Source organism: Pan troglodytes, chromosome 2 (assembly GCF_028858775.2).
Source record: "Pan troglodytes isolate AG18354 chromosome 2, NHGRI_mPanTro3-v2.0_pri, whole genome shotgun sequence".
In the NCBI taxonomy this organism is placed as follows: domain Eukaryota; kingdom Metazoa; phylum Chordata; class Mammalia; order Primates; family Hominidae; genus Pan; species Pan troglodytes.
The window spans coordinates 44,618,719-44,637,336 of record NC_086015.1 but is presented as its reverse complement, the minus strand read 5'-3'; the positions used below and the strand labels follow the sequence as shown (position 1 = coordinate 44,637,336).

Genomic DNA, 18,618 nt, shown 5'->3' with positions numbered 1-18,618 from the left:
CCTTTGCCACCTGATCTTTCCCTACATCCCAGCTAGCTCATGATCCTCCCTGTCAGTGGCAATCACACCTTGTGTTTGTGCAAGGTTTGTCATGCAGAGCCTTGAACAGCATCCAATAAGTCTTCTCACTTGCTCAGGATTCAAGTTCCAAAAACAAGTCTGCAGCATGCACCAAAATAATCCATGCAGGGACAGGATATGGAGATACAAAAGAACTAACACAAAGAAGCCCCATGTGTGCCTTTTTTAATCATTTAAGGAGCAAAATGATGTTTCTAGTTCCAAAAATCAGCCAGTAGCCAACCTGCCCTGCAGCAGAAATAAAATGAGGAACTGTGCATGGTTGCCAACCATGAGAGGGTGTGGTCAGACCACCACTGACTGTGGTTCAGTTGCTAGGGAGACTGCCTTTGGTTTGGGTGTGTCAGCACCAAGGGATGACGTGGTACTCAAAGGCAAGGGCTTTGAGTGAGGAGATAATGAAGGGAAGCTATTTATAGCCAATATCTACATGCCACATGGTTTATTGCTTCATCAGGTGGATACTGGTCTCCTGCCAGCCAATTCATTTCTCTTGTGAGCCAGAAGAGGAGCAGGCCAATGTGTGTGTTCAGGTTTTGAACCATATGTGGGAGCCAGAGAGGAAAGGGGTGATCAAGAAGAGAGAAAGGACCAAACAGGCAACTGAGCACCTACTATACACCATCAGTTAAACTACAAGCCAGACCTTCCCATGAGGTGTTGGGCTGCCAAAAAACAGAAAATGTGTGTTAATGATCCTGGTGTCTCCCACATTGTGAGTATTTTTAAAGTATTAGTGAAATTAGTATCTGTTGAGGAGGATAAAATCTTTGATCTACGCCTAAGAATTATTTTACTTAATCATCAAAGACATGAATTTTTTACAGATGAGAAAAAAAGACTCAGAGGGATTAAAAATATTGGTTGACTACAGAATAGGAGACAATATTTGCAAACTATGCATCTGACAAAGGTCTAATATCCAGCATCTATGAGAAACTTAAACAGATTTACTAGCAAAAAACAAACAACCCCATTAAAAAGTGGGCAAAGGACATGAACAGACACTTTTCAAAAGAAGACATGCATGCAGCCAACAAGCATATTTTTAAAAGCTCAATGTCACTGTTCACTAAAGAAATGCAAATCAAAACTACAGTGAGATACCATCACTGTAGAATCAGAATGGCTATTATTAAAAAGTCAAAAAATAACAGATGCTGGTGAGGTGGTGGAGAAAAGGACACATTTATACACTGTTGGTAGGAGTGTAAATTAGTTCAACCATTGATGGAAAGCAGTGTGGCAATTCCTCAAAGAGCTAAAAATAGAACTACCATTCAACCCAGCAATTCCATTTCTGGGTATATATGCAGAGGAATAGAAATCATTCTACCATAAAGACACATGCACGTGAATGTTCATTACAGCATTACTCACAATAGCAAAGAGATGGAATCAACCTAAATGTCTGTCAACGACAGACTGGATAAAGAAAATGTGGTATGTATACATCATGGAATACTATGCAGCCATTAAAACGAATGAGATCATGTCTTTTGCAGGAACATGAATGGAGCTGGGGGCCATTATCCTTAGCAAACTAACACAGGAACAGAAAGTCAAATACTACATGTTCACACTTATAAGTGGGAGCTAAATGATGAGAACTCATGGACACAAAGACAGGAACAACAGACACTGGGACCTACTTGAGAGTGGATGGTGGAAGGAGGGAGAGGATCAGCAAAAATAACTACTGAGTGCTGGGCTTAGTACCTGGGTGACAAAATAATCTGTACAACAAACCCCCATGACACAGTTTATCAATATAACAAACCTGCATGTGTACCTCTGAACCTAAAATAAAAGTTTATATATATATATGGATGTATATATTGGATATATATATGTGTGTGTGTATATATATAGATGTATACATATGGATATACATATGGATGTATATATTGAAGTTACACAGCCAGAAATTGGTAGCCTTGGAATTAGAATTCAGGTCTTTCTGACTCCCAAAAACTCCATGGGAAAAGAAATGGGCCTAGGTTCTCTATTTGACAAGGTAGGATATGACCAAAAGCCGCTAGCGTAAGTGGCTCCTGGGAAGATCCGGTCATAAAAGAGGTTAGGAAGCCAGAGTGAAAGTCCAGAGGTTCTCAGGACAGCCAGGAATCAGTGGTTTATGGGGTAGCTGACACAAGAAGAAATCTCAAAAAATGAGTGTGCCACCCTGAACTTGTCCCTCCCTGATTAAAACTTTCATCAACTACCCTCAGGATAAAGTCTAAACTCCTCAGCCCCACACTTCACTCTTTACAAACTGCCCCCAATTTTCTTGACCAGCCTCATCTTCCCAATACTCTTACCCCAACCATCCCTCCCTGTGGCCAGCCACACTTGATTCAGGGAACACTTGCTGTCCCTAAATGTGCCATGTGTGTCCATGCCTATGCCACTGCCTGAATTTCCCAATGCCTGAGAGGCAAAGCCTCAGAGGCTCCACGTGGCACAGTGCTCAGCAGGCATGCACTGAATTGAGATGTTGAACCTCTGCTGTGGCACTAAACACCTGTGTGCTCTGTCCCCACCACAGCTGAACATGGGTGAGCCTTGCAGTGGACTTAGGCAGAGAACACTCTGAAGACAAGCTACCAGGGCTGGAAGGCTTAGGTCCAGTTGGCGTCGAGCCAGCAGGGGTTAGGTATTTCTAGGGGTCCTATAGCCTCCCTGGGCCTTTTAACCAGGATCTCTAGTCTCTGCGCCCTGCTTCCCTCACAGTTAACCTTCTGTGATCTTTCTACACCCTCTCTCAGCCCTCTTCCCACTGCTGCCCAAGTGGCTGTGCATCTTAGTTTGGGTTCCACTGAAACCAGTCTGTGAAACAAGGACTTGGATACAGGTAGTTTATTTGGGAGGAGACCCCCCAGGAAATAGGGATGAGGGAAAAAGGGGAAAGTGAGGCAGGGAAGGGAGAAAAGCCAGTAAAGTACACATTAATAAGCAGCTTACTGGGGCCTGATGCTGCCAGGGAACCTCTAAGATACCAAGGAGGACATACTCAGAATCTTCCCACTGGAGCATGGGAAGCCTGTTTTCCAGTGGGCCGTTGGACTCCCATCCCCCATCCACTGACTCCCATCCCCATTGCTGGTGGGCATGCGAAAGAACAGCTCTCACCAGGCAGAGTGAGCTTCCCTGAAGAAGCAGGTGCATTCAACCCACCATGCCAGGCTCCCTATGAGGCTGGCGTTCAGCCTCAGTAAAGTCATACCTCCATAGTCATCAACAAAGTACAATAATAAAACAATCTCTTCCAGTTCTGCAGCCTTTCCTATTTCCAAAGTCCTTTCACATATGTCATTCTATGTAGTATTCAAAGCAACTCAAGAGGGAAGGTGTCACAGTGCCAATTTCACAGACGAGAAAACTGAGGCTCCAGGGGTCCACTTGCCAGGAAATGAGTTACAACAGAAAGATCAGTGTTGTTCTTGCCAACCCACATGACAACATCCAACCCCATTTCCAACTGTTCCTTCCTGGAGAAACGATATGCTCATTAGTAATCAAGAATCTGCCCTTCTCCAGTGCCATTTGGCTGATTGCTGGAGTGGAGACAGGGCCTCCTTAGAAGAGGCTAATCCGGGTAAGAAGAAAGGCAAAACAGAAGATGCCTGAAAACTGTGGCTTAAAAACTTCTCAGAATCACATGTGGTCCAAAGAGCTCTGCACCAGCTTGACTACACTAGGCGAGTCACCTCATCTTTCTGGGCATCTTGCCCCCTCTCCTAAGCAGAAGGCTTGGCAGGAGGGAGATGAGCCGAGCAGTACAATGCCTCCATGCCAGGTAGGAAGTAGGAATCTCTGTTGGTCTATGTGCCAGAGAGCAAAGGGTAATGGGGGAAGGAGCATGCTCAGCTAGACAGGAAATGAGTTGACAAGCTCCTGGTGCCAGACTGGAAGCTTAGGAGAGGGGTTAAAGGGGATCAGAGGCAAAAGGACCCAAAAACCTATCCTTAAAGCACAGAATCAGAGCAATGGGGGGAGGTCGCCACCAGTTTCATCCTCTCCAAGATGGGGGTCTTACAGCACTGACAAGGATTTTTTACCCTACCAAAGTGCCTTGGCCTGGGTTCCCTGTACCCATTTAAAGAAGCCCCAGCATGAAGTCACCATGTGCCCTATCTCTTCTTCTGTTCATTGAAAAGGGATGTACCAGACAAGTTGTTTTTTAAACAGCACCTGCAGAGCCTGGGGGAGCCTAAGGCCTGCTGGTGTGGACAAAGGAGGAGGTGGGTGTGGCAGGATCTGAGAGAGGGCCTGGATCCCCACCAAATCACACCCAAGGAGCCCTCCACTTTTGTTAGACAAAGCTTCTGAGTACCATTCTCTCTAAAGAATGAATTTGGGCCTGGCACGGTGACTCACATCTGTAATCCCAGCACTTTGGGAGTCTGAGGTGGGCAGATCACGTAGTCAGGAGATTGAGACCACCCTGGCCAACATGGTGAAACCCTGTCTCCACTAAAAATACAAAAATTAGCGGGTGTGGTGGCAGGCGCCTGTAGTCCAGCTACTCTGGAGGCTGAGGCAGGAGAATTGCTTGAACCTGGGAGACAGAGGTTGCAGTGAGCCAAGATCGTGACACTGCACTCCAGCCTGGAGACAGAGCGAGACTCTGTCTAAAAAAAATAAGTAAATAAAAATAAACAGAAAAAAGAATGAATTTGAAGGCTAAAAATGTTTGAAACCAATGAGCCAACCAAGCTTCAAGAATCTTTCTGGCCAAGTGTGGTGGCTCACGCCTGTAATCCCAGCATTTTGGGAGGCAGAGGCAAGTGGATTGCTTGAGGTCAGGAGATCAAGACCAGCCTGGCCAATATGGTGAAACCTCATCTCTACTAAAAATACAAAGATTAGCTGAGCGTGGTGGCACATGCCACCACATAGTCCTAGCTACACAGGAGGCTGAGGCAGGAGAATTGCTTGAACCTGGGAGGCAAAGGTTGCAGTGAGCCGTGATCGCGCCACTGCACTCCAGCCTGGATGAGCAATACAGTGAGACTCCGAAGAATCTCTCTGACTCTAAAATCTAGGCTGTTTCAGAAAAGCAAACATGGTGTTCCTGCTACTGCAGAATTAAAGGGTCTGTCTGCTGTGCTCTTGATGGAAGGAATGTCCCTGGGAAGCATTGTCCTCCTCTTCTCGTTGGCATCCTGGTGCCATTTAGATTGGTTTGAATTTGACTTCTGGCATTTTTGGAGAATAACTTGCATGAGTGCAGGGAATGGGGGCTCTGATCTCACCAAATGTGGTGATCTTGGGTAGGTTCTGAAGGATGTTAATGGCCTTCTTTCCTGGGTATTGGCTGCTACATAGTAGCAGTAATCACTAGCACTCAGGACTCTGAAATCTTTTTTCCAAAACTGGAAATCCTCATTTAGTCCACAAAGTTATCCTGAGAAGTGAGTGCCACTAGCCTCATATTCCAGATTATGAAAGTTAAGCTCCAAAAGCTTGAATGACTCAACTCACCCAAAGTCACCATTAAGAGAAGAGCTAGGAAAACAGTCTGTGTTTCTGGCACTGCATCCACGTCCATTGCTCTTCTTAAGTATATAGATGAATCTAGAAGCTCTAGCCTCCAGCTGTGTGGTGACTGCTGTTGGTATGACAATCATAACCCTTGCCCTTACCATTTCAGTGCACAACTGCCCAACTTCCAGCTACTGGCACCTGCATCTCTTGGGCTAAGGTTTTTCTTTGGTCAATGGAGTCCCCATACCCTGTGAGGCAGGCCAGAAATGGTAGGGGAATTTAGCACCCCCACTCCCACAAGCAACCTGTCAGTCACCAGTGGCCAGCTCCACCACACTTCAGGTGGAATAACCCCAAGGCATGCTCTGCACTGCCTTGGAGTGGCCCTTGAAGAATTAAGCCCCAGTTGCCCACAGTGGTAACCTGCTTGATTACACCCCCTTTAATGACCTCCTTCCCTGTCTCACTTGCAGGTGTTACCTATGATCACCTTCCAGATTACCCCCACTGGAATCCTGGTGTCAGCTTCTACCTCTGGTGAACCCAAACCAAGATGGGCTATCCTATGGTTAAAATAGGGCCAAAAAAAAAAAAAGTCTCTCTTTTGCCAAGGGTTGTTGCAGATTTATGAGACCATATTCTTAAAGCCTAAGGAGAGAAAGGTACCTGATTAGGAGCAGACACCAGCTTTATTCAAAACCCATAAAACATGCTACATCCCATACAAAGTGTACTGTGCAGTCATTTTTAAAAATGAGGAAGATCTTAATATGCTGGTATGAAACCATAGCCAAGATATATTGCATAGAGGGGAAAAAAAAAAGCAAGTGACAGAACAGTGTATTTAGGAAGCTGCCACTGTGGATTTTAAAAGAATTTATATACATATGTATGTGAAGAATATCTCTGAAAGACACACACAAAATAAAAACAGAAAAGTATAGGAGTCCCCGAGGAGACAGACCGGGGACTAGAAACCATTTTCTCTTTTCATTGTTTAAACCAGCTTTACGATATCCTTATATTACTTTTTAAAAAGGAAAAAGGACAAGGAAAAACACTACTAAGTGAAACACACCAAAAAGGCTCATAAAAAAAATCGACGTGCATCATGCTTAGCTGAGGAACAGTTTGTCAGGGGACCCCAAAATCTGCATTTCTAATTAGTCCTCAAGTGACTCTGATGTTAGTGGACTGTGCTCTAAGAAAACCTACCATAAAATGCCATCCCTTCACTGGGCTGCAGAACACTGCCAAAGGCTCTGGAGGAACTGGTGTACTGAAGATGGGCAGTGCTGGGGGCGTCTGCAAGGGCAGTGCTGGGGGCATCACCAAGGGCTGTACCTGAGAGGGCACATCTTTGCTCACCGCAACAGGACACTTAGTGATAAAGGTACAAACCATTTCCTTTTCCTGACTCACCTCTCAGGCAATGGCCACCATCTCCCTGGTGAAGCTTTGAGCCAGATTATTTTGTTTGCTTTCTCCTTTCCTTCTGAAGAGGATGTTCTGCTGGCCCAAACAGTGAGAAAATTAGAAGCAACTTAATTTTTTAAAACACGAGGCAAGAATGAAAATCACATGCAGCATGAAATCTAAATTTGAGCCAAATAGACCATTGTAGCATCCTATAAAAAAACCCAAACAGAGACAGATAAAGAAAGCAATGGCAAACAATCTCCAAATTGATTTAAAATTAACTGGACATCTGGTCATAAGGTGAAACAGCCACCAGGCACCTGAACTTGAGGTGACAGGTAGACTTTTCACGAATCTTGGAATTCACAAAATTGCAGTGAACACTGGGAATTAAGAAGTTCCCATTAAATGGTGATCATGACACAAAAGGTACCATTTGGTCCTTACAGCTGGTTTCGTGGAACTGAGTAGGCAAAAGAAACAGGTGCAGAAGGAAAGCAGAGTAGCTGATTGTCTGCAGACCAATCTGCGGTTTAATCTCACATGTCCCAGTTGCCTGGGACAACATAGTTCTCAAGTGCTGTTAAGTGTTTCACAAACTATAGCAGGCACGCTGCTACAGGACAAACACTAGGTGAAGGCACCAGGAGCCCCGCCCAGCCCTGTCCTCCTTTATCTGCTCCCCTAGAAGAGCACATAAGGAAGCTGGGGTAACCAAATAAAAGACAGATGCTGGGAGTCGGTGATCCAGCTTGGAGCTAGAATCGAGACCTCGCTGGACCCCAGGCCCCAGCAAAAAAGGAGAGCAAAAGCCAACTTTGGCTCAACCTGATAATGAGCCAACCTCATTAGAGATTAGCTGCCAGGATGAACAACACTCTCTTAATAATGCACACATCGCTATGACAACCACCCACTTGGCTACCTAAAGATAACTTCATTGTGTGGCCATGCTTGCTTGTTTGAAAAGAAATGCTGTCTACTGTGAGTTTCAGCATTCTGCTCCTCTCTAACGCCTATAGTTCTGTGCAGTGTGTGTGCCTGTACACGTGTGCGAGCAGGCCAGGTGCATGTATGTGTGTGCATGCTGTGAGTGTGCCGCAGAGGGCAGGCAGGGAGCCCGGGCCCCCATGGCAGTCCTGGCTTCAGGGATATAGTCTAGTTCTCAAGGTTGGTAAAATTTCTGTCGGGCACAGGCACCCAAGCGTGTTGACATAATTATTCAGGAAGACAGGCTTGGCCAGGATTAATACTGTGATTAATTATGGTGGGAGTTTCAACAACCAAGTGCGTGCTCCGGAGGGTCGGCAGGGACGTGACAGCCCCTGGCCTGCCTGCTCCCCGGCAGTGCGGCCGGCCGGCCGAGGAGGGTGTTGAGCGGGGAGCCGCATGGGCCTGACGGTAATGAGAAATGAGAAAAGTGCTGAAAAATTGATGGCGCCTGCAGATTGCGCAGGCTGGCACACAGCGGGGGGCCCCCTGCAGCAGGCGCGCGGGGCGCAGTATGCTAATGCCGGCGCCTGGGCCCCGGGAAAGGGAGGAAGAAAAGCCTGCACAAAGAAGAGAAATGCAAATGACAGGCACAGAGATCAGTGCCGAGAATCCCGGATTAACTGCGTGGAGCTGGTGCTTGCCCGGGTTTAACCCTTTCTGGACTATGTCAGGGCTGCAGGCGGGGGTGCTGCTGGGAGCTTTGGTCTGCATCTGGGTCCAGGACTAAGTGAGGATGCAGGGAAAATGAAGCTGGGAAGAACCAAGAAGCTGAAGGAAAGGGTCTGGTTTTTGTCAGGGTAGTGACTTCTTCGAAAAAGGTGCTGGGGGGAAGTGAGGAAGTGATGTCTGGGGATAGGAAAAGGAGCGGCCCAGCCGACAGTGGTGGCCTAACAAGCACCCTGGGAACTTCTACAACGTGGGCCAGTGGGAAAGGAGGCCAGGAAGAGGAAGCACCCTGCTGGAATGTCCAGTCCTTCGTCTGGGTGATGGTTACACAGATAGCTGAGGGTTTGGGCCATAATCCCAAACATAGAAATCTTGAAAGATCAAAATCCCTTAAGTCTAAAATTGACACCAGACAGCTACAATATTATTTACATGATGTTGTAAATAGAAGATGTGTGCACTTTACTGTATCTCAGTTATGCTTTAATCAAAAATGAAAAGCGGAAGGGGGAGAAAAAGGCCAGAGCAGAGGGCCGGTTATGAACTTCTCAGACTTACCTTCTTGGGGAGAGAACCATGAAGCGCATTTCATGAATAGTGAGCGTCCCCAAACAATCAGGGTCTTGGTGCTGTGCATGTTTTCTTTCTCTCTCTCTCTCTCTCTCAAAATGTCACCATGGTTTGTGCCCCTGGAGAGGAAAATATTTGCTAAAACATAGACATACGCATCCACAACTCTGCTTCCTGGGAAGTGTGTTGAGGTGAGAAGTCGGCAATAACTCCACAAGGAGTCCCAGATGGAGCGGAGTGTCAAATCTTTGGAGCAGCCAGGAAGAGGAAAGGGGCTTTGAAACTCCAGAGGATCAAATTCTGTTTAAATGTGGGCAGACCTGGAGAGATGTTAAGGACACCAGGTTACACCAACAATGGGGAGAAATGTATATATATGTTGTTGGGGGGTGCAGAATCAAAGACATTCCATTTATGTAATAAAATGTAAGTTATTCAGATATCTACATATTTATCTTTTAAGTCTGAATGACTGTAGATCTGCCTGTTAATAGTAGTTTCCTCCATGAGATAGAAGGACCTGAACTTTCTCTGTAGGGTTTGAATTTTTTAAAATAATATTCAAGTCTTAGGAAAAAATAGATCCATTTTGAAAGGAAAAAAAAAATAGCAAAATGGGGCCAGGCACGGTGGCTCATGCCTCTAATCCTAGCACTTTGGGAGGCTGAAGCAGGCGGATTGCCTGAGCTCAGGAGTTCGAGGCTAGTCTGGCCAACATAGCGAAACCCCATTTCTCCCAAAAATACAAAAAATTAGCTGGGCATGGTGGTCCATCCCTGTAGTCCTAGATACTTGGGAGGCTGAGGCAGGAAAATCGCTTGAACCTGGGAGGCAGAGGTTGCCGTGAGCTGAGATTTTGCCACTGCACTCCAGCCTGGACAACAGAGTGAGACTCTGTCTCCAAAAACTAAAACTAAAACACACACACACACACACACACACATATATATATATATACATATATATATGTATATATATAGCAAAGTAAGTGGGAACCATGGGAAGACTGGCATGGGAGCCATGTATATGTGTGTATGTGTGTGTGTGTGTGTGTGTGTGTATATATATATATATATATATATATATATATATATATGTATAGCAAAGCAAGTGGGAGCCATGGGAAGACTGAATTCCAGAAGCAGAAGCCATGCCTCCTTGGAGATGAGGCCTTCTAGACTCTGCTTTCTCTTCCAGGAGAGTATCTGGAAGGCCTGCGGTCCCTGTGGTCACTCCAAACCACCACCTCCAGCTCTGCCTTTCCAGTGCCCTCCTTCCACAAGAAAAGAAAGAAATGCTCCCCTTTACATGTGCAGGGATGGGAGGTTCTGGGCCAAGAGTCTTCTCCAAAGCTTTTCTCATTTATAAGGGGCACTACTAAACTCGTTGCCTGTGAGCACAGAGCTTTCCCATCTACTTCTCTACTTCCACTCCAAGCATTCCACTCGATCCTCCCTATCAGTCCATTTTGCAGATGGAGGCGCAGAACTGCAGATCTAGAGGAGATTGTAGAGATTGCCTTTGTGGGGGACAGAGTGGGCGTGAAGGTGAAATTTATAGATACCTATTTTGTGCCCACACTGTACAGGACATTTTGTGAACAGGACTTCTGCCCAGTTCCACCTCATCACTTTCCTCATAGGGAAACTCTTTGCTTGCAGAAACGCTCTCTTGAGGGACTGCAGGGAAATGACTCTCTACCCCCGTCAATATGGTTACACATCCACATCTGCGCTCCATCTCCATGGCTGCCTTGCCTAGCACAGGGTCCAGAACAGAACCAGAGGTTGTATTATTGTGTTGGTTATATGTTTTCCCCTGGGACAAACAAAACAAAGCAGATGGTTTGTGCTGTGGTTCCTTTGAACCAGAAATTATAATCTTTGCTTCAAGACACAAGAGGATTATGAAGCCTTTTAAATGTCCTCCCTTTCTCGTTTTACTGCGAAGCTTCAGTGAACTCCAAACCCAGGGGTATTCATCGTAGCACAACAGATTAACCAAATAGGACTGGGAAGTCATTTGAGATCTTCTTCCTTTACCTAAGCTCCATGAGAGGATGGGGCTTACGGGAAGCTCAGGGAAGGGACTGCCTTTGCGGAGGCAGGCACAGCTTCACTAGGCACAGCAATTATTCTAAAAACATCTGGGGCATGAAAATTTAAAACACCAGAATTACAATGGGTAGAGTTTTTGCCCAGGATATTTCCTGTGCATTGCCTCTCCTGCTGGGAGAGGCTGGTCAGGAAGCCTTCCCAGTTGGTAAGGTCTGTCCTCTTCCTCCACCTGTGCTGAGCAAGGGTTTAGGATTTGAATTTGTTTGGTGCAGCACCCTCCAACCTTCCCTGTCCTTTTGATTCCCAAATAGGAGGAAATCCATCAATCACAGAGGATTGCTTATGTGTCGGCCCGATAGGAGGGCAACCCAACTTTTGCTTTCTGTTTCATATATATGTTCACTTGACATTAAAAAAAAAAAAAAAACTGGCCTGTGACACTTTCATCAACTCCTTACCCTGAAAATTGGGGAAAAAAAAAAAAAAGGGACTAAGCAATTCCCCACTTTTAGGAATAGTAGTTTACACCTCACTGATGATGAAAAAATCATCTTTACAGAAGAATGCCAGCTAATAAATATGCAAGGAACGAAGGAATTCGAAAATCACCCGTTTGCAGCCCTAAACGAAGTAAAGGATTCAGGCAAAGATCATCAACAAAAGTTAAAGCCATTTGGTATTAGAGTGGAATAAAGTCAATTTTAGTTATGTAAAAGTGAGAAAAATTATTTCCTATCTGTCTTTGCTTGGAAAGTCATGAGGATATAAGGCCCAACAAAATAAGGGTGTAAATGTGGCCTGTGGGGACCAGGAGAGCCAGGCATCAGCAAGTGTGGAGGGAAGTCTTGGGAAGATGAGCAATCAGCCCAAACAGGAGACAGGAGGCAGACTGGGGGCTGGAGTCGGAGAGATTTGTGTCATTTTCATGACAATTTAGACTTAAAAAGACAATAAAGGCAAACAATGAAAAAACAAAAGAAAAAATCTCTTTTTTTAACTCCAGGAAGAAAAAAAAAACTGTTCAATGAAAGCACTGTCCTCACAGTGCACTAGTTGGCTCTGAAGTGAATTATGATTCCATAGTAACAGCCATGTAATCCCTATTTACTGATTGTCAACTTTTAAAGTTGAACAAGAACAAACAAAAAGACTTTAGGGTAAAATAACACGATAAAAACATCCTCCACCTTAACGTAGACATCTAAGTACAGATAATGAGAGTGGAAAGGGGTAGGAGATTGTGGGGGATGATAGCACCTTCATCTTACAAGATGAGGAGTCAGAAGATGCTCTTATTGACCAAATTAGAAAAAAAGCATAAACAAATCACTAAAAGTAACAAATGTAACCCATAGAAAAAGGGAAGAATGATATTATTATATTGAGCTGTTAAGGAGAGATGCAGAGGTGGTGGAAGAGAATTAAATCTTCATCTGTCATAGGAAGAAGTCAGTAATTAATGTCTAGAATCGATCAATCTATAAATTGTGGCAAAATATATTTTAAAAATAGGGAGGTAATGCTCAGAAGAAATAGGTAAAAGTGTTAATAAAGACTGTCTCTGGGCCAGGCATGGTGGCTCATGCCTGTGATCCCAGCACTTAGGGAGGCCTAGGCAGGCAGATCGCTTGAGCCCAGGAGTTTGAGACCAGCCTGGCCAACACGGCAAAACCCTGTCTCTACAAAAAATACAAAATTAGCTGGGCATGGTGGCATGTGCCTGTGGTCCCAGCTACTCAGTGGAGGGGGTGCTGAGGCAGTATACAACACAGCCTCCAGAAAGTCAAGGCTGCGGTGGCTATGATTGTGCCATGGCACTCCAGCCTGGGGGACAGAAACCCTATCTGAGAAGAAAAAAACAGGCTGTCTCTGAAGAATGGGGCTCATGATGGGAAGGATGAAGCAAGAAAGAGTTGTTTCTCTTTATAAGTCTTTTTGTATAATTTGATTGTTTTAACCAAACACATGTATTACCTCAATTTTTAAAACCCATAATAAAAATATATAATAGTTAAAAGAAATCACCAAATAATTAATTTGAGGATTATTGTCATCCTATGAATATGTATTCTCTTGATTTTAAAAATATGTTGACATAGAGTTAACAGAATTGCAACTCAACAATTAATATGAAACTACTGATACACATAAGAACTGGGTCTTCCCACTCTCAAATTGGTATGTTCCTTAAATTATTTATGTTTTCTTTTATGTCTCTCAGAGAATTTTTGTTATCTAAAGCTTATATATTGTTTATGTATATTTCTTGCTGAGTTTATCCCTAAGGACTTTATATTTGTATTCCTATTTTCAGTGGGATTTTTAAAGTAAGATTTATAAGTGACTATCACTGACATGGAAAAATCATTGATTTTGCTACATTTAAATATCACCCTCATACTGCAATCTTATATTATTATAAATAGTTTTTTAGTTTAATCTCTTTTTGTTTTTATTAAGTTGATATCATCCATGAGTAATGATTAGCCCAGCCCTAATTCTGCTCATTCCTTTGCTCTATTTACTCAATTTTTTAAGTTATTAAATAGCACCAATGGAGAGCATCCTTATTTCTTCCCTTGACGTTAATGGAAACACAACTAATGTTTCACTCAGCAGGGTTTGAGTTAGCTGCTATCAGAAGCTGACAATGCATAGCAGTCAAGAGGAAGGACCTCCAGATGAGACTGCCACGTCCTGAGTCAGATCTGGATCCACCATTTACTTAGCATCATGACCTTGACCAATTACTTAGCCTCTCTACACCATAGCTCTTTCTGTAAAATGGGATGACACTGCCTACATCTGAGCATAATTGTGCTCATTAAATGAGATTATCTGTATAAAGCACCTGTGACAATGCTCGGGCAGGTCTAGTTAGTGCTGCTTTCAAGAATCTAACATATGACACTCATTCCATATCATCTTGTTAGAATCGGCCTTTTATCAGCCCCTTGAGGCCATTTTGGACCTTGAGTCTGTCCTCAGTTTTCATGGTTTCCATTAGTTCAGCAAAACCTTGCTGATTCCCTAGGCATTTGGGGTGTCATATTCATTTTAGACAAGGAACCATGATTGTCACCCAGGTTCCCTGTGGATCTTCTCTTCTTTCTTCTTGTATCCTATTGAGAAATGTGCATCATGAGAAAGGTGCATGGCCCTAGGACTAGAGCCATGACTTCACCCCAGGCTGTCCCTTTTTTTTTTTTCACTTAGAATGAGTTTATTAATATATTCACAATGATATTAAAAGTGCCACTGTGTGGTCTTGGGTAAAGTGAGCTTCTCTTGGCTTTGTTTCTCATCTCTAAGTTGAAGGAGACTGTCTTCTTCACAGAGCTGTCTTGGAAATTAAAGGGCAAACAGAAATGCATGGTTAGCCTGGCACCTGTACCACACCTTCTTCATTTCTTTCCACTTCTCCACCCAGGGCTCCTTTGTCCAAAATGAGAAGTAGTGAGTGGCCTGGAATGTGGGAGAAAACCATGCTTCCTATGATTAAGCTCAGCTCCACTTGGGTGGATTGAATTTGGTCTTCTTTCCAGGCTCAGCTCGAGACAGAGTCAGACATATTGGTTCCCAGTACTGAAACAGCAACTGAGCCATCTCAGAAGATGCTAACACCTCTGAAAAATAGTGAGAATCCTATTCCCTTTACCAGCAGCAGCTCTGAATCCTCAGCTGAGGAACTCGGGTGTGGAACACAGAGACACAGCTTCCTTCTCTGCAGGGATCAATTCTTTCTCAGCCAGAGCTGTTCGACGCCCTTAGATGTTCCAGAAAGGCACCCACAGCTCTATGCAAAATATTTTTGTTAATATTTGGACAAGAAAAAGGAATGCATTCTCATGCAGCTACATCTGCAAGCAGCAAAGAGACATTCAAATCTGTCTGAGACAAACCAAGCAAATGCCACAAAAACACAGACGAAAGTCCTCCTACTGCCTGTCTTGGTTGACTGAATACCAATTATCAGCATGTATAGACTCATCCACTTGGCACACATGTGAACACTGATGTGTTCTGCTTGCCAAGCCATCTTCACTGAGGACATGAAGAAGAGCACAGAGACTCTTCCCAACAGTGATTCTTCAACCCCAGATCCAGATGTTCATTACAGTCATCCTTGGGAGGTTTTCCAGAGTGGCATCCGGAACCAGTAGACACTTGCAAAGTGTACAGCTTCCTTTAGTTGGCTCTTCCTCCTACTTTCTCCATCTTTCTGAATGGCCTCAAAAATTCACCCAAGTCAGAGACTTGGTAAAACCCTCAAATCTTTGTCTGTCACCCCTCCATCCAATCAGTCCCCAAATCCTGTTGATTTGACTTCTTAACTATCATCTAGGTATGTCCATTTCTTTTTCCCTTCTTCAGTGCTTCCTGAATTCCTGCAATAGCTTCTTGCTTGGTCTCTTTACTCTAGTGTTTTCCTCTCCAATCTATTTTCCACAAAGCAGCTAAAGTGATTGTGGGTGTTAATGACTCACAAAGGGCTTCCCCTCTGGGTGAATTCCAAATTATTAGCATGGCAAACAAGGCCCTGTGTGATCTGACACTGCCAACCTCTCCCTGCCCTCTCCATGCCCCCACTGCTGTGCTCCAGCCAGGCTGGAGTGGTCCAGCTCTATCGTACTTATCTTCTCGCTGACTGTTTCCACTGCCTCCAACCACCTCCTCCTCATTAACTCCAGTTCACCCTCAGACTCAAGTGTCATGTCCTAGAAAGACCTTTCTTGATCCTGCTCATACTGAGTTTGTGGTCCTCCTTCAGGCTCCCAGAGAGACCTGGGATGATTTCTTGGTCACTTCTCAGTGTCCTTAGCTAGACTATGAGCTCCTTGCCGGCCAAGAATGCATCTTATTCAACATTGCATCTCAAACACGAGTAAATAATAACATTTGAGTTAATAGTAAATACTCAATAACATTTATTGAAAATATTAATTTATTCCTCAAAATAAAGCATTGACAAAGCACCCTGCTGCTACTCTCTTTTGAGCATTACATTACTGATTACAAACGCATCCAACACCTTTATTCATCTAAACCACAAAATAACCCACCCAAGGTGCTGCAAGATGGTACTGTTTCCACTTTACAGGTAAGAGCAACCAAACCTTTTAATATGAAAACTGAAGCTCCAAGAATTTAAGTGACCTGACCAAGACCGTGAGCTGGTAAACAGATCTGTATGGATGTAATGATGTTGTACATGGCCGACCTACTCAGCACCTCCTATATGCCAGCACCTACTACATGCCAGGCTCTGGCGAGGTCCTTTACAGGAGTCATTTTGTTTATTCTTCTGAACCCTAGTTTAGTGTTCTTCCTACAAGACTACTAAGTTTGTTTTAACCATCCGGAAACATCTGTGCAATGAGAGACATCAGAAGGGCTTTTTTCTGAAGATAACTCGCCCACTGCTACAGTGTCAAGAGTTTATCCATGGTTCCAGTTCAAATTAAGACCATAGAATTTCCACGTTATAAGAGAACAGCAACTCACAGGTCTACCCCACCCACTATAATGTAGCACACCAAGGCCATCTACATAGCTCTAGTTAGTTGCCTAGTATCCGCCAAGAAAATAGGACCCAGCAGGAGGAGGAAGGAGTAATGAGACATTTTGATTCTCTTCCCAACATCTTTTTCATCCTATATCTACTATGCAGTTTCCAGGAAGTTTGGGAGAAATGTTACTCCAATCTAGGGGTTGAGGGTGGGGATGATGCTCTTATTGTTTTTAACCCAACCAGCTTAATCCTATGCCTACCTATAACAAAAGTATACTTTTAATTTTTCCATGCCTTTTCCAGCTCATGGCATTTCCTCGATCTAAGGAATTAGTTCAGGGATGTGCAGATGAACAAATTCAGGCCTTTAAGACATGAGTGTGGATTTCAGAAGGTTTCAAGCAGGGAAATTTTCTCACTGTAAAAAAAAGCATTCCTAGTAATCACTCCTTTGTTTTCCTCTGGCGTATGGAAGCAAAGCCCAGGGTGGCTATAGCCACACTAGCACCATGAGAGAAGCCCCTCTGAGGATGAAGTCTCCACGCAGGCAAAAATCCAGCCAGAGTGATCACAGAGGCACAGCTCCAGAGCCACTGTGATGATACACTCTCTGATGCCTACCTTACTCTGGACCATTATTCAATAATGTAAGGTGACATATTTCTTGATAGTTTAAGCCAGATAGAGACACGTACTCAGGTATTTGTTGCAAAAAAAATTTCAACACATACAATCCCTTTACCAATGAAAGGGTTGAGAAAGATCTTCATGGGAATGCCATGAGGTCACAAAAGTGAGAGAAGCATAATAAAACCTTGGCATCTTGGGAGGCAGTGGTTAAGGACATGGACTCTAACTGTTTTCAAATCCCAGCTGTGACATTCACTAGCTCTGCTACTGAGCATGTTACTTAATCTTTTGAAATTTCAATTGCTGCATTTATGAAATAGGGATAATAATTCTTACTTCATAGGACAGCTGTAAAGATGAAATAAAATAATGCATTTTAAAAACTTTGCACAGTGTCTGGTGTATAGTAGCAGTAGCTGCTGTTATTTAGTAATGGTGGTAGTAATGGTAGCGGTGGTAATGGTGGTTGGTAGTAATAATTATTCTACGTACATAAAACCTTCAAAGCCATCCATGCATTGCTCAGCCCTGGAGGTGTTGATGGAATCTAGAGTCCACTATGACTCAGAGTTTAGCTCATTGCACCTAATGGCTGAAAACTGAGCTTTTTGCAAATAGCTATAAATCCCCAATAAAATTGTTGGGGAGTTTTAATTAAGGTGATCAGGCTGATTAATGATTCCCTCTGGGCAAGTGCTGAGGAACCCAGAAGGGGAGCAAGAGCTTTCAAAACATACCCAGAGCAATCCATTCACTGATTTACAAATGGCACCAGCTCTTCTCTGGCTGTTGGCTCTCAAGGCTGTTCCCCCATTCAGGGTCCTCTTGGCTCTTTTGCAACCACATACACACCCATTTATCAAAAGAGAAGGTTGGGTCACCAAACCGGTGATTTCCTTATTCTCACTCAATTCTTGCAGAGGAAGAATTGAGTGAATTAATGGACTAGAAATGGCTGCAGAGCTTTGGAATAAGGAATCCAGATTCTCATGCTGTTCCACCATAAACTTGAAACAGATAAAGCCCCAGGACTCAGGAGTTTAAGTCCCTCTAAACCCTATGGAATGTAAATCCTTCCCAGACATGATCTTGCCCTTGGCAGCCCCAACGCTTCCAGACAGGAAAAGGAATAAAATATACATTTATTCAGGATCATTACCTTGAGCCAGGTCTTGTGCTGGGTACTGGAACTCTAAGACT

At 44.0% G+C, this 18,618-nt stretch overlaps 1 long non-coding RNA gene across 1 annotated transcript in view; it reads right to left on the bottom strand.

Annotated features, from left to right (window-relative positions):
* Nucleotides 1-18,618, bottom strand: part of LOC134809437 (uncharacterized) — a 39,624-nt gene extending 21,006 nt beyond the window's left edge. Inside the window, exons 1-3 of the long non-coding RNA XR_010155165.1 lie at nucleotides 18,578-18,618; nucleotides 9,208-9,338; nucleotides 6,994-7,080 (exon numbers count right to left, since the gene is read on the bottom strand). This is a non-coding gene — a long non-coding RNA (uncharacterized LOC134809437). The remainder of the gene's footprint in view (nucleotides 1-6,993; nucleotides 7,081-9,207; nucleotides 9,339-18,577) is intronic.